General features: G+C 35.9%; 1 protein-coding gene across 1 annotated transcript in view; it reads right to left on the bottom strand.

Moving 5' to 3' along the window:
- Positions 1-20,881, bottom strand: part of LOC148819510 (transcriptional enhancer factor TEF-1-like) — a 67,057-nt gene extending 46,176 nt beyond the window's left edge. The window contains 1 exon segment of the mRNA XM_088934744.1: positions 20,708-20,881. The gene's annotated coding sequence lies outside the window, so the exon portion shown is untranslated.
- Positions 20,882-22,125: the final 1,244 nt, after the last annotated feature.

Genomic DNA, 22,125 nt, shown 5'->3' on the forward strand with positions numbered 1-22,125 from the left:
CAACCTATTTCTCACCTCCAGTAAAGGTATTCTAATTATAAAATGAACGTATGGATCAATCAAACCACACTGGAGGGTCTTGGATGCACATCAAGATCTTATTTCCCTCACGTATATTTTTTCTGCTCATGTTCATATTCAGATGTGTTATCTATCAGCCTTACAGTGGATTTGCATAATATCTGCCTAGCAGAGCAATTTATTTAACAGTACAAACTATTCAGGTGATGTGTACACACTTTATTACAGGAATGGCATAAACAGACTTCAAAAGTGTGTGGGTAAGGGAGTATGCAATGTTTTTTTTTTAATGAATACTTGTCAAAGATCAAAAACTTATGAGAAACAAAATTGATTTTTAGTTGCAGATTTGTACAAATCATTATGCATTTAATAGAAATTTTATTTCTATATTTCATGCATGAAGGAACTTCAACCACTAAGGTGGGTTGTATGCGCCTCTTTCCTTTTATTAAAGTTAATAAAGTACAGAAAATGCAGTCATTTGATACCTTGTCAGATTTCAAGGGAAATTAAGTGATCTTGGGTTGCCCCCGCAGTCAAATTAACAAAATGGCCAACCCCATTCCTGATTTCAAGGCATACTGAATACAGTACGACTGCAACTAAGCTATGCTGCTTGGAAGCTGCAATTTATTAACCCATATATATGTGAAAGAACATCAGAGAAATCAATACTCAACAAACTACTTAATCATGGTACATGGCTGAAGTCACTCCAGGGTAATTTACTCCAGAATAAATCACCTTAAATAATTGACTCCTGTCACTATTTTATATGCATCGTTCCTCAGGAGAGCAGTTCTTTAAAACCAGATTTATGCTGACTAAAAGACTATTATGATGATGATTTCCTAATAAATTATGGTTGCTATAAGAAATGAAATTCCATTAACACATCGTACTAAGTTATAAGGACTTTTTCTTTGTGGATTCATTTAACTTTAGTCTCCTCCTAAGATCAGCAATTGTTCTTTAATATCTCTTGACAATTTTTTCATGCTGTAGATGGAGCTGAAATTTTTGAATTGAATGAAAAAATAAGTTTGTTGTACAAACAGTCAGTTCAGACCCCACTCCCAGTCTCTTTGTGGAATTACTGCCCCAAATTTAAGAAGTCTGACAACTTCAATTGAAAACTGACTTGAGCAGGCAGACAGTTCTCTTCTATCAAGCCAGAATACAATGGTTCTTAAGGGACTTTGTTGGAATTTGAAAAAAATAAAATTAAGGTTTATTGTATTTTTACAACCACAATCTATTCCAAGCATTATATTTTAATTTGTATTATTTATATATATAGGTGACATTTAATTCTCAAATTGGTAATGCAATTCACTTGAATGCATTCCCTGAGAACTTGGAACACAAACTGTACCAACAGGATGTCTACAGCATCCACACTACCTACATATGCTGCTATTATGGCACTTATTACTTCCCATGTTCATGTAGCACTTGCATTACAGTTGTGATATACAAATGCTATACTTGCCTGCAATCTAACTGTGTCCTTTTACACCCTCTCTTAACACATTTTGCAAACACTTAACCTGGATTAGACAATAAATAATGAGCCTTACATAATTTCTTCACAGAACTGAGTTTAAATTAAGATGTATTTAAAATGTTGGACACTGTATTAACATTAACATACAGTGCTTTATTCTTCAACGATTAATAGCTCATTAGCATTTGGATCTCGAGTACCTGAAGAGATCTGACTCTAAAGCATATCCTCAATAATTACATTTTCTCATCTAAACTGAAAAATAATTAGAAGGTTGCACAGTCTAATATGACACATGGTTGAATTATACACCAATGGTCTTTCAATGAATATCAGTAACCTTCTGCACTAACACTTAATTTGCAAAAATTTCCAAAAAGGTCTGACTGCACATCTTTAAAATTAAATCAGGAAAAAGTTGAGCCTAAAGACCATTTTGACTCCATTAATCACATACTTCCATGTGTTATACAGTACATGGGCACACACTTAACACTAATACAGCCATAAGGTGGAGATAAGGTTTAGGATGTTGATATCCACACAAAACAAAATGCTGTGATTTGTGCAATATGCCTGTAAATGAAGCTGAAGTGGAGCTGTTTGACTAAACCTCAGCGGCAGATGGAAATAAGAGATTAGTCATGCAACAATATATTGTGACAACAGTTATCTTGCACTGTAGCCTCCAGGCGAGGATAACATTCCAAGCAAAGGCAAAATGTAGTTTTCACAGAAATGATGGCATTTTCACAGCAAGCACCATCTCTTCCCCTTGCCAGCTTTCAGGGATTACCATGGTACATACACATGCCTTAAAGCATGGAAATAAAAAGCAGCAAGCTTAATGGTGAAACCACAAGTGCCCAAACACATGCAGAAAGCACCCATTTCTTGCTCACCGACTTCCCCTGGTCAAGACGTCTGAAGCACATGGGAACCTTTATAAGAAGGTATATAGACTCTTTGCTCAGAACAAGACATTGCATCCTTCTATGAAACACTTCCAAAGAAAGCAAGATATAGCAAATGAGAAAATGATTCAGGTTCTACATCTGATTTGCAAAAACATTTTAGGAGTCTATGGGGAATGAGTCACATAGTAAATGCTGTCCGTTTGCCAGAAACCTGCCCTTCTTTATTACAAATATGAAGATAAAAGCTCTTATACTGCATTAGCTGGCACACGCCCACACAGGCTGCACAGCTAAATTAATTGTGCCTCAGCTCAGACCTATAAAGAGGTGTAGTAGGAAGTCACTCCATCTTGTTTCATTAACAAATTAAACTATAATAGAACAACCATTCTCTTATGTACACAAACTTGGCAGGTTTGCAGAAAATATTTTGACACTGCTTTTGAAAAGCCATCCAACTACATGCCAGTGTTGTGGAAAACGTCCTGGGAACTTTCTACATCTCAAATTAATTGTGTTTATATGTGTAGGAAATATTCTTCAATCAAAAATGTTGCCATGTCATTTGAATTTCTAAGCGGTTGCAAACCTGCATTGGGGAGCTGGCAAAATGGCTTTAAATGAAATGCATCCAAAATGTAATTTTTATGAAAAAAGGAGGTCATATAAATTAAGGTAATATAGTCTGATCAATTTTTAGTTTAAGCTCATTTCATCTCCAGTTCCTTGCTAAGACATTAACATGCATATCCACTGGAGTGTTTATGTAACGTTTCACTAATTTGGATAAAATTAGGCCCATAACACTGGATGTACTAAAGGGATAACAAATACACAGCTCTCCCCCTGACAAACACAATCTTTGTCTTCTAATAATTAAGGCTGATTTTCATTAAAAGATTAAAAGGCTGCATTTAAAAGACAGGAGAATAAAACAGAGGTGACCTCAGTTGCCAGTCTTTCCACATGATTTCCTCTGAACAGGATCAGATTCATATTTGAAACACAGCCCTGACTGAAGTCAGAGAAACCGTGTCAGCCAAAATGTTGTCTAATAACCTGCAAGTTTCTGAACTCTCCTAGGACTCGTTGCCAGCACCTCCATCAGAACACAGAACTTTCACTACACTTGAATCCCACCTGAATTCTAATCTCAACAAGTCAAAGTACAATTTTATTATAGTACAGCGAAGCGCACCCTAAAGACGTGTACTTTCGACATTTCCATTTGTCAAGCTATGTGCTTGGAATGTTTGGAATGCTCAGTCCCTTTCATTTTCTTTATAAATACTGGAGGCTTTTGCTGTCCCCCTTCTTAAACATCACCAGGATTCCTTTGGCATTCAACTGTATAGTGATGTTCAGTTAAGGTTGAAGCACTGAATATCTTGTCACTCCGTCTCAAGGAAATTCTAAAACAATTTCTACTGTGTTCTGACTGAAGGTGACACAAAGCACGCCTTCTTCTGCACTCGTGTATAGAAAGATGATCATGAATAGCTCGCAGGGGGAGCTGACGTTAAGAAATCCAGCTAGGGTGGAGTCTGATCAGCATGAGAACGATGTGGTCGTGAGCAGTTTCGTGAAGGTGTTTCACTCCTTCTGTTCTTCAAGAATGCACACAATCCCTAAAGTGAGCTTTTCAACGTAAAACAGGAAAAACCGGTCTTGATGATGCGCCCCTATCTGTGCCAACAATTGAAGTTGCACTCCCTTCACCTCTTTGCTTTGCAGTGTTAGGAGATCACTTTATTGGCCATATACAATTTCTTGTATTAGGAATTTGTCTTTCTGCATACCCCAGCTTGCTCTCCATGAGACACACAGACAGGGAGAGAAGCTTGGGGTCAGAGCGCAGGGTCAGCCATTTATACGGCACCCCTGGAGCAGTTGGGCTTAAGGGTTTTGCTCGAGGGCCCAACTGAGTAGGATTCCTCTACCGGCCGCGGGATATGAACCGGCAACCTTCCAGCCAGAGGCGCAGATCCTTAGCCACAGAGCCACCGCACTCAGCTGGGGAGATCCAAATCTCTCAGCTTCAGTGCTCCAGGAGCCCGCCTGTCTCTCATTGTGCATCCGTGGTAGTATCTGTCACAACATGCCCCCCATACAGTAACTCATTAAAACCAAGATGCCTTCAGTAGATCCCAAGTTTCATACTTTGAACACCAATCATTAACCTTAACTGCACTTTTGATTTAATAAATTAAGACAGTACAGCAAATCAGTACAATAGGTTGCACTGTAGGATTAGTATAAGTGGCCATTAAGGATTAACCACCACTTCTTTACCAGTACAAGAGGTCTGAAACAGACAGATTTGGAAAGCAGTGGTACAATGACAACATAATAATTAGTTTCCTTAACTAAGAATGGCGTGTAATCATACTATTAAACAAAATGAAAAATGTTAGTAAGATGTTAGTCATAACATAAGGCTTCTGTTTATAATTTAACACATAAATGTCTGCTTTGAAACAAGCTAATTTCAATAGAGCATGAGAGAAACCACTGAATTCCTGGAAAATAGCTAACTTTCAGACAGTGCATCTCACAGATATTAAATACATATGAAACAAATAAGAAATTAAATTTCATTTAAGTTTCAACCACACAAAAAAAACAACAACCACCACTTCAAGACGATGACCACTCCAAATTACTTTGCTGGGTTTTCAAGGTTACTAGTCTTATAAATAAGTTAGTAATGAAATACAAGGGGCTTGTACTACTTTGATAGCCCGCAGTGGTATTTTTGTATGTTGTATCTGTTTAAACTACTGATTTGATGGTACGTTTGACACTTGCCAGACAATCAGAAGTGCTTTATGAGGGGATCGGAACTTCCCAAGTGGTCACATTCAAGTGGCTCAGTATCACCGCGTGTCCGGGTGGGACTGTAAACCTGAACTCTCCCGGACCAGAAGACCCTGTAGCACTACAGTGACAGAAAGGAAAAACACACCACTCCTGTAGAGCTTGTTGCACATCAAGAGACTGCTCAGTGGATGGGAGGGCACGTTAAAAGAGACCATCTTCCTCATTCCTCCCGTATGGGTAGAGGAGCTGTCAGTGTGACCCAATACGTCACAACACTTGCCAATCTTCAATTGAATGGGTGAATGAGGAGAAAAAAAATCACATTTGAATTAACTAACTTTTTATTCTATGAATTCTATTAAAAAAATATTCTATTAACTACAGCATTCCTTCATTTTGAAATGAAGAGCTATCTTTAAGTCCAATACCTTAAAAACTTTTCAGTAAAAAAAAAACGTTTCCCCAGAAATGTCATTTAAGCAAAGAAAGTAGTTTTTAAAGAGAAATATTACAAAAACAGAATACTAATACATTTCCAAATCCTGCCGACAGTCTTCACTTATTAGTACACAGTAACCTTTGGTTACTAATCTATAATCAGAGGTGTATGAATTATTGAACAACTGCAGTGATAAACTGAAATACACATTTTAAATGGAACTATTCCTGACTTATGTCCGCTTTAAGATCAGCCATCATTTTATGCTAAACATGGGGTAACAAAGCAACAACAGAAGCCATTGGAAAAAATGCCATGCAATACACCTTGCTGTAAACTTGAGAATTGTCTTAACACATTATCCACGTCAGGCATGAAATTCTCTTTTAAAGAAAACACCACAATCAACATGGTTATGCTGGATGCTCAATGCTGCACACGTAATGTAATATTTCCCTCTATAAGTAGAATCAAAACGGCAGAAACACCGAATGGGATTTTTGCAGCCGCTTCTTTGAAGCTGACTTCTGTCATCTCAAGAGAGACGAGAGCCAGTAAGAAAGAGCAGACACCCAGGGAGGACTGTGAGAGGGCACTGCACCTATCTTCAGCATGGGGTTCTTTGAAGCCACTGGGTTGGAGGGCTGGGTAGAGAGTTCAAGAGCAGGTGCTTTTGTTTTAACGAATAGAGAAAAGGATTTGTTAGCAGATCAGCTTACAGGAAACTTTTCCTCAAAAGGAACTGAGATTCAGGAACGGGTACACAAGAGTGTGGGGTAAGTGTTGTCGTTGCGAAGTTATAACAGGGTTTGCTAACACTACACAATGCTAAATCGTACTAGATCATTTAATTCTTATTTCGCGTTCAAACTTGAACAGTGTTACAGAAAAAAAAACTCAGATGTTTACACAACCAATCCATTAACAGTATATTAAATTATTTACATAGTTTTTGAAGCATTTCACATCAACCATTCTCCATGATGAAAATGAAAAAACAATGTTAACTCAATCAGGAGACCCAGAGCAATTCTATGATTTCAATAAATACCACAAAACCCGTGTCTTTGACATGACATTTCTACTACTGGAAACCAACATCCAATTAATATCAGGGAAACTAATTACCTAAAGAAGAACCACAAGATTAGTAACATGTTGGCTTGTTGGTTTTTGTTTTCCACTGGTTTTATTAAAGAAGCCTGCAACACAGGGAGAAAAAAGCTGTATATCAAACTAAATATCAGGGCTTTTTTTGTGTTTCAATCCATTTAAAATCATTACCTAAAATATTTACCAGACTCTAACATATTAATCTATCATCACACAGAATTAAATTAATGATGACCTGAAAACGTTTCCTTTCATGCTTTTATTTCAAAGCCACTTTGCATTTCAATTGAATACATTTCTATTTAACAGAGTCTACACAGCTTATGCAGTGGAGTCTACTTTACACTGAACTATGTGGGATGCAATTCTTTTATTTACTATAAATGGCCTTCACTGCAGAGGGAACCATTATCGAATCAAAGTGCCTACACTGGATGAGGCTTATTTACTCGGACATCTTTTTTGTGTTTTGTTTCCATTTATTAATCACGACCCTTAAAACGACACGCTCGTCTCCCCACGTCTCACTTTTACTATAAAATGAAACAAAGCCCACTCGCAATTACCCCTTTTCTCCTCCAAACCTAATAACATCAATTAGGAAATATATACATTAATTTGTACGCTTTGTACGGTGAGACTTTAATCTTGCAAGCAAAGTTCATCAAAGTTGCCAACGGCTCACATTCTTAAAAAACAATATTAAAACAAAACCTCATCCTTCTTTTTAAACTGAGAACATTATATTATAGCAAGAATAACTTTGCTAATATGCTAACACACTTTCCTACACACTACCTGGGTGGAAGGATCAAAGAGAGATATTATGCTTGACAACAGTACATAGATCTTAGTTTCTGCCCCATTGTCAGCTGGTAGCTGTATACATGCACAAATTTATGTTCCCACATTAGATGGGCAAGAGCTCCTTGTGCTGAACTGTCTCACTGGGGCCTAATGATCCCGATTCAGTTGAATTCGCCATTCAACCGAAGAAGAATTTGCATCGATTGCTTCTTATGGACAAACATGTCAATGCGTCTTTCTTCATGTAACTTTGATCTTGCTTCAACCTCAAACCAGTATTTTAAAGTAAAATAAAATCCCCTATTTATGGAAAAGTATAAATAGAAATTTCTTCTTCCTGTTCATAATTCCAATGATGTTTGCAGTTGTAAATATTTTCTATTTCACATTGACGTTTTTGGGATGTGCATTACACAATATTACAGATAAATATATATATATATTTAAAACTCATTATATTAAAACTATATTAAAATATAAATATTTAAACTTAAAATGATCTAACAAGTGCTATTTTGTAGTATTTAGCCAATTGATTTAAACTGTTCTATCAGGCAGGTTGTTTTAAACACTGGAAAGGGCATTTATCATATGGAAACTGAAGATTGCGAAACTGCTAGTTCAATGATGTGCTCTGTTAATATAATACATTCAAACCTGAAGCTGAAGTGTTACGACCTAATTCCAACGGCTTGCCAATTGATGCTGGTTATTATAAAATATCCCTCATGTAGTACTTACATGACAGAACCACAAAAACCAAGCCTTATGTCACACATATATAAGAACACTAATTACACTACCCTGTGAAAGCCAGGAATGTCACCTGTGTAGCAGTCAGTGCTGTCTTAACAGATAATTACATACTACTGCCCACCACACTGAGCACCATGGTAATGGTCTTATTAACAGGATAAAGGGGAAACCAACCAACAAGTGAATGTCTAGGTAGAAGTAGGGCGGAACTGTGACATCCCATTAAAAAAGCTGACACTTTCCGACACATTACATAAACTGGACTCATTTGTGCAGAGCAGGAATCTGGTCCTTAAATTAAGACAACCAATTTCACAAAAGCTTCCAGGACAAGGGTAATGAAATAGCAGATGAGAAGACTAAAATGTAATTTTCCACATGGAGTTCTTTGTACTGTTATCTTAGAATGTGCCATAATGATTTTGTGAATGGCTTTTGTGAATTCATAATGACCCAAGTAGTTAAGGTCTGGCTGTCAAGTATAGTCTTATAATTATGCTATAATCATAAAACACAATGTTCGAATACGCTTAAAATGTGTAACATTATCCAAGGCTAATTATTTTAGTAATGCTTAAAGTATTTCAAAACCCAAGAGGAAAAAAAATGCCCGAAACAAATATACTGCATTTACCGTGAAAGAATATTACAGAAATTCCATTTGCAGTTTGTCCAACTTACATTGTTTTTTGATTAACTTCATGCCTGTTGAAACAAAGGGAAATAAGTGTTCTACTTTTTAAAACAATTTTACACTAGATAAATAATCATAAATACATAGATGTTTTAAAGCTAAGCCACTAAATATGTAACAATTTGCAGAGACTACAGTAAGGACATGGAATAATGAACATATTTAGACAAAATATTCACCTCACACAGAGCAGCCAATGCAAGTAGAAAAAATACTAAACTGAAAAGTCACAAGCCACAATTTTTTATTTCTATAATAAAACAAATAGCACTCTTATGGTGTAAATCCTTGTCCAGGGACAAAGTCATTAGAAATAAAACAGCAAGACTTATAATTTAGCAACAGATCTCAAAAGGGCAGAAAGAAAATGTCTGATATCTGTTAAAGAGGGTTTAGTTAGTAGACTATTCAGTGTAAAATTTAAAATATTCTGTTTGTGCAAACAATTTAACACCATTTACAAGTATTAAGTGTGACTATTTCTTACTGTGATAGGCATACCATCTGAGCTATATCTATTGGAATTCTGCCATTTCCCCTTAGAAACATACAGTACATTTGACTGTTATAGTTAGCAATTTCTTCTGAACTCTGAAGTTGCTAAATGTAATTTTGCCTGTGTCAAGAGCTGAGGTAAACAAATTATATTTCAATACCAATCCCTAAATACAGTGGGTGCAGCGAGCCAGAGGTGTGAACTACAAATACCCTCATCCCACTGGCAACAACATATAATTTAAAGTATGTTACTTTAAACAGCAGGAACAGGCAGTGCAAAATCTGCCAAATACAAACAAATTCAAGCCTTCAGCCTGGAGTGTAGTTTGAACACAAGTGAAAAGACTTCTGACATCAGTCTTTTTCAGATGGATACAACACTGATTAACAATGGTTGTCACACAAGCTATCCGTACCTGAATTTGTTGTATCAGATCAGAGAAGTCAGTTACTACAACACACAAACCCGTAAATAAAAATAATTGTATTCACAGTCTATTTTGAAATTCGCAGAAGAATAGTTTTGTTCAGGAGCAGTTGATCAAGTATTGACGACAAACTGAAGGAGCAAATACTGAATAATATGTACATCACCCAAAGCCTACCTTATTAGCACATAATAGGAAAAATATTAATATTCAAATGGAGCTGTGGCTGAAGGTCGAGAAGATGAAACTGCATTTGAAAACATTCTCAGCTCAAAGACAATGGGAAAGAGAAAATATGTTCAATATATTCATGAATTCCAGCAAAAGAAAAACATTTTTTCTTCCATAATACCTTTCAATAGGTGAATGAGGCACTCCAATTCAAATGGAAATACAATAGGTCTTAGATGCATTTATAAAGTACATTTCTATATCTATATATGCATATAACAGAGGCATTCTGAGGATATGGATAAAGCTAAAAAATTAAGAGCTGTAATATATGACCATGGAGGCACATAACCTCATTAAAATCTATGATCCATTAAAAAAATTTCAAGTGCATTAAAATCTAAGTATCACACACTAACCATAAAGGCAATGCTCTTAACAGCCTCTTTGCAGTGTATAAGAATGTTTGTATTATGTATACCAATTTAAATAAATGTAATTGTCTTTTAAACTAGTGCCAGTACCATCATCCATAATCTTTTATCTTAACAGGCCCTTCAGACAGAGGGCCATATAGAACTCTAAAACAACAAACATTCTGTAAACAAGCCAAAACCTCCTAAAATCAGAATGGACCATAACAAGAGGAACATGCAATATTGGAATGAGGAGTATTTATAACAAATCTGAAGCTGCCTCTCGGAGATTAATACAAATACATTGTAATTTATGTTTGACTACAAGGTTCCTAGGTTATTACGGAGCAAAAGATGAAAAGAACATGAAAAAAAACCTTAAGAGGGAAAAAAACTGAAAGCTTTATTTGTGAATTGAATATCTGAGCCGGATCTAAAATCAAGGTAATAAATTCAAACTTACATATTCTGAGATTTTCTAAATTATACAGTAAGTGAAAGAGTCACAGCGTGTGTTATGTAAACACAGCGAACATACGTTCAGTCTCCAAAATGCAACTTACAAAGGAAATAAGTACAGTACACAAACCTCATTTCCACCAGGTATTTTTTCTAAATCCTAACAAGGCATGTCGGCCCTCATTCCTTTCATTTCAGCATTTAAGCTGAGTCAGCCTCAACAATTATCTGACATGTTCAAGGACTTCATATTTCTGCCTTGCCTTTCTGTCAAAATGTTATCTCTGGTGTAAGAACTGCAAACCTAAAATGACATTACATACTGCTTTTACATAACATAAACCTTAAAATTCTGAAATGCAACAGGCTGATGTGCTGCCAGAGAAGAACAAAATAAGAAGTTAGCTGTACATAGAATAATTTTCTACTTATGTTGCTGAAATCTCTAAACTGAATGTTTTATAGGACCTGTTCAAAAACACAAAGGTATTGCATTGAGGAAAATTGAAGATGCAGCTGCACTTTCAATAAAGCAGACTGAAAAAAATTCTTCTGACAGAGCAACGCTGGTGTATGTTTACAGTACACACCAATGAGGAATATTTTTATTATTTTTTTAGTCATCTTAAATTGAAATGTTATGATTAAGTACAATTACCTGAAGAGGCACCAGTTTTATGCATTTTCTGTAGTTCAGACCACAAACCTGGGCTCAGAGCCTGCTAATAATCTAATATTTCTTTCCAAGATTATCTTGGTGATTGTGAACAGTAAGTGACCTTTCTTATCTGTGTTTTGGAGCTCAAGACATGCTTCTAAGCTAATGAAATTTTCTTCTAAAGTGCAATATGTAAAGCGAAATTACTTACTGTATGCTCTTACAAAATTGGTTTAGGAAGATGAATTTTTGGTTGAGGGTGCATACAAACAATTTACATTAAGAACATAAAAAAATAAATGGTTCTTAGATTAAAAAAACAGACCATGTTTAATTGTGTTGATTTTCATGAAGTGCTCGGTATTCAACCACGATTTAAAAAAAAACTAGAATAAGTACTGGGCATACATCATTAGATGGTATGCAACACCTGTAAGCCTACCTCTTTTAGAGAATGCAGTTGAAAACGAATTATACCAGTAAAGAAACCGTCTTACATGATAACAATACTGAAGCCATTAACTGCTTCACTTGGCTTTATTACTGTAAAAAAGAATGGAATACAGTACCAGAGAGCCAGTACAACTGACATTTGAATACAGACCACAAATTATAAACAGTTTCAGTAAATTAAGTGACTGAGTGCCTTTGTTCCACAGACATACATCTTCCTATTGCTTGCAAAAAGCAGCATATTCTAACCACTAATACTGCCATAGCCAGCACTGGGAAAGGAAGTTATTGAAGCCTGGATTTCCTGCTTTTGGCTGTGGCCAAGAACTCTGAGGTTTATAGCGGTTTCAGGAACTGACTCATCTAATGATTCATGGATTAGATATTGGTTTTCATATGTGTCTGGTCATAGGACTGCTGAGTCTAAACAACTGTTTGCAAAACTGTGGGTAAAAAAAAAATCTATATTATACATACATGTCAACAAAAACACAACACCCAAATTATTTATTTCTCTAAGAAAGTAATTAAGATGCCATTTGTTCCTCCATTATTAAAAAAATAGATTAAGGCTGACATATGGTTTTAATTATGATCCCATTACTGTAAAGTGCTGAACTAGTGGTTTAGTTTATTGTATGAGAGTCCTAGAGAAAAGAACAGGAAAAGCTGTATCTTACATTTCATCTGAGTAAGTTCTTGCTTAAAAAGATACTGGCTAGAATAAAGAGATATTTTTGTTTAACAGAAAATATTTTCTCATGTATCAGTCAAAATAAAAACTTCCTTGCCTTAGTCTGACCTGTCACAACTCTTTCTTTCCCACTCACACACTCAATGGACAGAGGCATTGTAGCTTGCCAAACATTTTTACTGTCATCCAAGAGCTACGGCTTCATGTTGATAGGGTATAATTTAAACATCTTGATTAATGGTTTAATTTAAATAATACTGGATCAGAAGCGCTTCATGTTTATTCAGCATGGACACAATCAGATATGACTGAATTCACGTGATGTTACAATGAATAACTCCCCCCCCCACACACAAAATCTGACATTTCACAAAGCCAAAAGCAAGGGACTTCCTTTGTCAAAATGCAGCATGTCTCTTCAGTCAGCTCTCGCAATTATGGAGCACTATAAAGGTTTCCTTATTCAAATTCAGGAATCTGTCAGAACTTAAGCTGTGCGAAAGAGTTTTTTATCATTAAAAAATTACTGATGTGCTACACACAACTGAAGTTCCTCCTTCACAATTCAAGAAAACTACCACACAGGAGGAAGAAATACATAGGTGTATATATAAACATTTGACCATATATTACATACATAAAAAATATACTTGGTGTGAATGTCACTTACAAAAGCAGTTGACAAGGCCAAAGTGCACTCGGTAGCTGGCAGTCATTTTATGGCTACAGTCCTAAAGCAGATTTACTTAGATGACGTCAGTGGCTTCAAGCCAGTTTTTTCCTTTTGGTGGCACTCACCATTCGCCTCTTGAAACCTTCACTAAACTGCAGTGCAGCAGACCATAATAAAATATTCCCTTTGTGACACAGATTACCTCAGGGCACTGAGGCCTAGATAACAAAGGCAAACCCCTTTACTTACCTGACTACAGCTCATGAAGAAACGGATAGTTTTGCTGTGGTTCTCCAGAACCAAGCATCCCTCCACACCAAGCTACACAATGCTGCATTAAAATCACTGCTACACAAAGAACCCTGACTGAAAAACATCTCATTGTTTTCTCCATTTTCTTTTCGAGTCTTAAAGAAAGGATTTTCTGCTGACACTTACAAAAGATAGTTTACTTGCGAACTGATGTATTCGATCAGTCACAATTACTATATACTTCAATTTCTAAATTATTTACCTGACAGACAAGCATCAATGCTTTACTGAAATCATCCATGGAGTCTGAGGCCTATTAGAACAATAATAAAAGTCTGTTCTAAACCAATAATGGTCTCGTACATTTTCACTTACTGTTTTTACCAACTTTATAAGATAAAGATACTTAGAGAGCATTCCTTTCAAACAATTTAAAAGTTCACATATTGCTAATATCCAGCATGTTTTTTTATTTTTGTGTAATATTACTAATGGTATGAAAGGTATGTCAAGCAAATGTTTCAATGTGGAACTGTATCTGTGCAAAAAACTTCAACAATAAGATTCCATTGCCCCTCTTATAACCCTTTGTTCCTCAGGATTAACAATTTTCCAAGACAAAAATTATTGGAAACGATAAATTCTGACAAACTGAAGGGCAGAAGCATTTTCTCCACTGGACTAAAATACTTCAGGATTTGTTTTCCAGCACCACCACAAATGGCTCATTACAATGACTTATATCTGATTAATTTTCACATACTCTATGTAGGCACTCCTAAAATATGAATATGAGCCTTCGCAATCAGATGAAGAACAATGTGAAATATGAGCATCTCACTTCAAGCAAGAAGCCATAAAGATATTCTACCCAGATAAAACTGATCATAAATTTATTTATGCTGAATGTCACAATGCTATTCTGTAAACTGACATACCGAAGCTAGAGATTCCTATAAATCTTTAAAGGTTAACTGAAAAATCAAATATATAAAACCTGCTCAGGAATGACTTGCTTTCTGATAATGGATTTTCAATTGACAATGCTAGTTTCCCCCTATATTACAACAAATCTTTTGATTTGTTTTTTTCCCCCAATATTTTGTTCAAAGGACTTTTGCTACCAGTTCCTTGAGCTAAACAGCTAAAAAGCTGACATGTGGCAGATGTCAGAACAATGTGTTATGACAACAACATGCCCAATGACAGACTGCAAACATGAACAATTCATGTAATCCTTCTGCAAAGGACATACTGCATACAGTAAAATTAAATACAATTATTCAAACTTGCATTTCAATTTCAATTTGGTTTTTTTTTAGAATTCCACTAATACAGCAGTAGTTCTAAAGCAGGTACGTATGCATTATTATGAGTTATTAAATCAGAAATGTTAACCACACATCATTACTATATCATAAGTAGCCGATACCTACAACGCATTCAGATCTTTCACAAAGGAAAAACAAACTCGTTGCGAAGTCAGAATACTTTTCCTAGATACATCATTTTTTCTCCATTTATTAACATGAAAGCTGAAATAAATGTATTAAAGAGAACCACTTCAGACAGCTAGATTTTACATCATTTCCAAATGGAACCACAAAAAAGGAAAACTTGCAATGGAAGAGTTAATGTATCTTCTGTCCACAAAATGGAAATTTCAAGTGCATGAAGATTAATTTTTTTGGCTGCTCTGTAGTTAATATTTTATTTGGCATACGTAGGTGGAAGTGCTTGTATCATTTATACTGCAGCATTAATGTTATTGGCTAGCATGCCATTTAGACTCCATTACTGAAGGATATGTATTTAATCAGAAAATAAACCTATTTTACAAAATTGCATGCTTTAAGCATGTGTTCAATTATATAAAGGGTCAGGCTATGCTTAAGAACTCACTGGTTGTGTCAAAAACTATTTGCACATGACTTCTGATTTCTTCCACTTGTGTCCCCAAAACTGAAACATAAATATTTGTACTTGAGTAATTCAGCTTTTCCAATGCACTTATATAACTTCTGTTGTATTAAAAGATCTCTTATATTTCTAAAGTCGCAAACCATACCACAGCACTCAAAGCGGACTCCAGAAATAATTAAAGCAAGCCTGTACACATACAAATGTTTACCATTTTATGGAAAATGAAATGGAAAGCCCAGAAACTTAAAATAACTAAAGATTCCTGTGTAGGAAAAAGAAACAGTTACATCCCCTGCAGAAATAAGCTAAAACAGTTGGTGACTCAAATATGAAGCATATTAAAATGCTATTGATAAGCTAAATTAACAGATAGCTTATCTGAAGCATACACTAGCCATATGGTGCCACAACCACTACAGCCTGTTGCTGGCATAACAATAGGCTGTTCCAGACAGTGGAAAGCACTGTTTGACAAATGGTCGTTAGCATGAATTTTCAGAGCAGAGTGTGCAAGAGTAAATGCATTATGCGTATTTGCATTTTTTTTCTACAGGTGCATAAAAGACCAAACCAGATGTCAACTTCAGCACTGCCCTGTTGGGCCTCCGTGATTGTACAGCACTGCACATTCTGCCACAACTATGGCTAGGACAATTATCTTTTGCCCCCCCCCCCCTTCCTGCATGGCCCACCCCCACCAGTTCACCACCAAGCCAACAGCGAGCCCTCTTAAAACACCTGGTTTCTTTTCACTTTGCCTCTGTAGAAATATATTCTAGTCTTTGTGTCAGCAGTCACTTTGGTCTTTCCGTTCAAACATGCACCATACGATGAGAATTTATTCCAGTTTGGGTTGGTGTCTTTATTTCCCCAAGTCACATGATTCTGAATTCAAGGAAATGGATCAGTACTAAAACGCATTCATGGACAAAAATGTTGAATAAAACAGTATGCAAGCAAGAAATGGGAGAATTGGACCCTTTCAAAACGCTTGTTTTTAAAAGGTGTGCAGAAATTTATCTTGCACTGTTTCTTTTTCAACTTTCAATTAAAACAGTATTTTCTAAATGGCAATAATTAAACATTTATCTTGTATGTATGCTTACCTTGCTTCACAAAATCAACCATTACTCGACACCTTACAGAACAAAAGGCATAGTGCACATGAAAAAACGCTAATGTACTGAACTATGAAAACCATCAAATATATTAATTATGTTTCTCATTCTATATTTTGTGAAAAAACAAAGTGTAAGTGTAACATACAGGGTTTTATTTGATTTTTTGCAGTTCACGTCTACAAAAAAATCACAACTAAATCATCCAATTTTAACTGCAGCTCCTGTTACCGTTTTCAGTCACATTCTGAATTGCAGGTCACAGTGACCCTGCTGCAGAACTCGTATCCATAGCACAAACCTGTATTAACCTTCACGTTGAAAACTTCAATGACCCTTAAACAAATATTTTCCTCAGTGGAATGGGGATTTTCTTACACCAGTCTCCAGAGACTGAAAAGGATCCATCTTCCTTTACTTAAATAATCCGTGAAGGTTAACGTTGTAAAACAACAAAAACATAAGTATTTCCTATCAAATATGATGATTTAAGAATGTGAACAACTATCGCAGCTTTATTCCAGTGTAGCATCACTGTACTGTTACATCCAAGATAAAAATCAAATCATATTTGCATGTCAAAGATTTCATTTGAATGCTTTCCAAATTCAAAGGCTGCAGCAAATTATTTTAATTAAAACCTGTGCACATAAAAATATATCTGTTCCTGTATTTAGAAAACAAACCATGCCAACATATATAAATTTAGTATGTTCGCACATAATTAACATTTCCCAATACTGGCTTACAAATCTTTGAGAAGTGCCATCTAGAACTTTCTTTTATTTTCATTGGTTTATAGACCACAGCAAAAACGTAATATCAATTAAATTCATCTATGACTATTTACGTAATTAAAATGATACTTTTAGTATGAATTCATCTTCAACAACAGGGATTCAGCAGGAAAAAGTACATTCTCTTTCTAGACCTAAGATTTTTAATTAATGTTCATTTAGGGTCGACAATCACTGTAGCAAGTAAAAGATTAGGTAAAGAGAAGATGTAAACTTTTTAAACTCACGTTGTGTGCTGGTTCCCATTTCTCTAACAGTGTGAGGACAGGCTTCTTAAACTAAAACCACTAACCTCAGAAACACTTATTTGTATAAAACCAGATCATTTCAAGATAACACATTAAAAAACAAAAATGCTCCATTTAATAAAGCACATCAAGTGTACTGTTCACTATGTTATTGCAGTGTAAAAAATTATTTAATTATGATTCAACCTGTGAAATGCCCTTTTGCTTGTGTGTTGGGTCTTTTAATACTATGCACTACATTATATACATAGAAAAGTCGATAACCACACTCTTAGGCCTGTGGGAGACAATGTTCTATTCTTCCACTGGTAAATGTAATGCAGGCTGATGTCCAACAGGTCCAGTAGTTGCATAAGCTGAAACAAAGCAACTATTGCTATCCTTGGTATTTTCTCTCGGCAAACAGATTTACTCCTCACCATCCTGTTTTGTCAAGGGTTAAGTCTGCTAGAAGTCAATCTGTTTACAGTAGCAAATTGTCCTAGTTAGAGACATCAAGAAATAACTACAGATAAAACAATACAATGCTCGTCTTATTTCATTTTACACCTTATAAAGAAAATCAACTACAAGAAAGATTTCCAAATCAAACAGTACAAGTTGCTTGCAAAAAAAAAAATCTACTGAGGAAGGATAAAAGGATGAACACTTACTAAATTTCCAAGAATTCTTTTTTTAATCCAGAATTGCTGCTGGGGGTCAAATACATTTGAAATTTTATTTCAAATAGACTATTCTATTTAGACTTTTCAGGATATTTTATCATTTCTGCTTGGTTACCTCTATAGCATCCATGTATATAATAAAGCAGCCCTTTGGAAATTTTAACCTATTTGCATAGGCAGGTGTTTAAGTGGAATCAAACTAGGCCATATCAATATAAATTGTAATAAAATGAGTAAAATAGAAGAGTCATGACCATTCTTTAACAGAAAACTAAAAAGCCCAATAAGAAACCTATAAGCCTCCAAATGATATAGATTTTGATCTTAATACGGTTTGGCGTATTTAAATTGGACAGAAAACAATCACAGTTTAGGTTGTTAATTTCAAAGCGCTCGTTAAAGCTCTGAAATAGTTAACGACGTTTAACTTTTTCTAAATAATAACACACACCACCACCACCAATACTGTACCTTGTCCACGATCAAAACGGCAAAAGAACTATATATTTAAAAAAACTTCAATATTACTGCGTTTATTTTTCTAAAACCTATTTCACCAGCTCTATTAACTTTACCGTTGTAACCAAAAATGCTAAAATTCTTTGGAAATACTCGCAACCACATCACTACCGGGAAGTCAAACCTCTTAAGTCCAGGCCTTGTCGGGATGTTTAATTTTTGCAATTTTGTTTTCCCCAAAATAAACATTGCAAGACGCACCTACACTGTTGCCACGTGGTAAATCAAACATAACTTATTTTAGTTATCTTAATCCAGACAGCAAAGCAACGGAACTTGAATATAAAACAATATTACTATTTATTTTTTAAACAATTGCAAACAGAGGCCTTCAGTGGATACAATGCTTCCAAATGGCAAAAAGACTTTTTGAAATGTATTAAAATCTGAACTTCGTAGTAATTTTCCACTGATCATTATCTGTCTGTGAAGAAAACTACAACTAACAAAGAACCGTGGATGACCATGAATTATTGTACAACAAAAACTTAAATAATAGTAAGTAAAAGTTCTCTCTTAATAACATCAGAAATCCTTTAGAAAAATAACTCGAGGAACTTTCAATCTTTACAGTTTCAGATCATTAAGTTTTAATTATTGACAGAATCACAGAAGGCTACTTTTGTTCAAGACCTCCCCAGTTGCAGTCGTTCCCAATAAATTATTTACAAAGCCTCCCACCAAAAATGGACTTTCTCCTGCTCTCATCAACAGTACATTACATCGCTCGTTAAAGTTAATAAAATAGAGTCGACGGATTTTTTTTTCCCTCGTACGGTTTATTTTTTTTGTTGTTGTTTTGTATGATCACAATGGCTCGTTTCATCCACAAATACTACACGCAACTTTTTTTTTCCGTTTTCTCTTAAAATTCCCCCATCTTAAGCCGAACAACAGCTTATCGTTTTCCCCCCCCCAAGACATTCCCTTTGCGACACGTCCCTTCCACAAGCTCTTCGGCAACAAGTAGTCCATAACCTACCGCAAGTTTACCATTCGGAACGAGTGTTAATGGAATGCAAAGAATTCATTAAAAGGATATAAAACGAAAGGGTAAATTGAAGAAAATACTTAATACTTACAGTTGATTAAACAACAAAGAAGAAAAACGCGGGGGTTTATCCTAAAGCTGCAACGAGTCTCCTTTGAATACAATGTTTTTGCGGAGTTCTGAAAATGTTCCACTTCAATCCGCAACTCCCAGCTGAAGCGACTCTGGAGAACAAAACAGCAACAATCTGATCCTTCATCGCGTACAAATGTCGATTTAAACGCCACATTTTCGACAGAACTTGTCGCAAAGCCCTGCTGCGGACTCTCTACGGTCGGTGATCGGGAGTTATCGCAGCCCCAGTGTGCGTAAGGTCGGGCTTCTTTACAAAAAAATGTAAAAAATGTCAGATTTTCGTGCTATGTCAGGCTACAACGCAGTGAGTCAGTGGACAAAGTGAAAGCACCCTGTTGCAAGAGCGGCGAGAAACAATGTAAAAGCCCAGTATACAGATCAACAAACCACTTTCAACCCTCGCTACTAGTTACCAGTGATGCTTAATACGATTTTTATTATTTGAATCTAATGCATTTTAGTCGAAAGGCACAACTTTATTACCCAACTACCCAGCTCCAACCATTTTGCATACCATTAAATGCAAACTTACCTCAAAACACCACTCTCTGCTAGTGTTATTTGATTTTAATTTCGGCCCCTCTCTCTCTCTCTCTTTTTTTTCCTCTCTCTCTCTTGTATGTGCTGTTTAAATCTTTGTAAACTGTGTAAAGTTATTCTCGTGTTTCTGGGCCAGCCGGGTTTTGTGTACGTGAATCGGCGGCGCACCGACAGGGATGCGAAGAATGCTCGGAATGAGAAGAGGAATGAGATGAACGCGAAGACCGAGCTCGCACCAGGGCGGAGCGAGGGTGGCGTCATCCCAAACCCCGTCGCCAGCCGGGGTAGGAGGGACCAGCACCGAAAAGATGACCTCACGACAGACGCCGCTTTCAAACTCCACACACACACACACCAAAAAAAAAAAGGAAAGGGAGGGAATTTTCAAATGGACGTCACCAGTGACCCCCCCCCCTCCTCCTCCACCCTTCCCCATTACCAGACTCAAATCAAAAGGGGCCGATCGATAATGTCAGTACCCTTTAAGTGAGTGCCAATTTAAGATTTTTGGTGCAGAAAGGAATGGGAGGATTAGGGTCAGGGAATACATTTCTTAGTATCTCATCGCCATCCGCGCAGACATTCATTCAAGTTAAACAGAGTATCGTACTGTACGTTTTATCTTTTGGAAAAGAGCTGCAGCTGTGTAAGTCGCGCTAGTTCTGAACTTTACCGTGTCTAGCTCTAGCCTCTGCTTCTACTTTATCATTTGTAATGTATAGTCTTCGAATAAAATGACTTATTTATGAACCCTTTTTACACTCATGCTGGCGTTTTCTTCCTCCTTAATTAAGGTTAAGGGGAAGCGTGTCGTCGTGTTAAAAATTAAATTTTTTACTTTTTCCACCATATTTTAACAAAAGGATGATAGAGACCGCATTTATCAAAATTAAATACCTCGAGAATTGTCTCGTTAAGAATGGTTATTAGTTAAAGTACGATGAATTATAGAATTTGTAAATGCTGTGTTTTAAGCTATTTGCTGTTAACTAGAACTTGAGCATTAAAAACAGATACTCTATTTTTCAAGTGAATTCAGATTTGCTCATTTTAAGACTGTGTGAAAATAAACCAGAGTTCTTGAGGAAGAAGGTATAGCAATTCAGTCGACCCTTCACATCTGTGAGGACTGCATAGTGACTACCACACAACATTAGTATTGTATTTTGTTAAACTGGTCTAACCAGCTGTGAACATTGCAAAATGTGGTTAAACAGGAACTTATGCATGATTTTTAATGAAATAATAAACGCCTCCTGTGCACATTCTTGATGAAGTCACTGCCGCATAATGCAAAACTTAAAGACGTTTTTTAAATGACCGTTTTCCTCTAGCTTCACGTCTTACATGCTGACTTTACTATTGAGTCATTCTGTTATTATTTCTGTTAGGATCAGTAGCCATCTATTA

This window comes from Atractosteus spatula, chromosome 16, assembly GCF_055471065.1.
Source record: "Atractosteus spatula isolate fAtrSpa1 chromosome 16, fAtrSpa1.hap1, whole genome shotgun sequence".
Lineage (NCBI taxonomy): Eukaryota > Metazoa > Chordata > Actinopteri > Semionotiformes > Lepisosteidae > Atractosteus > Atractosteus spatula.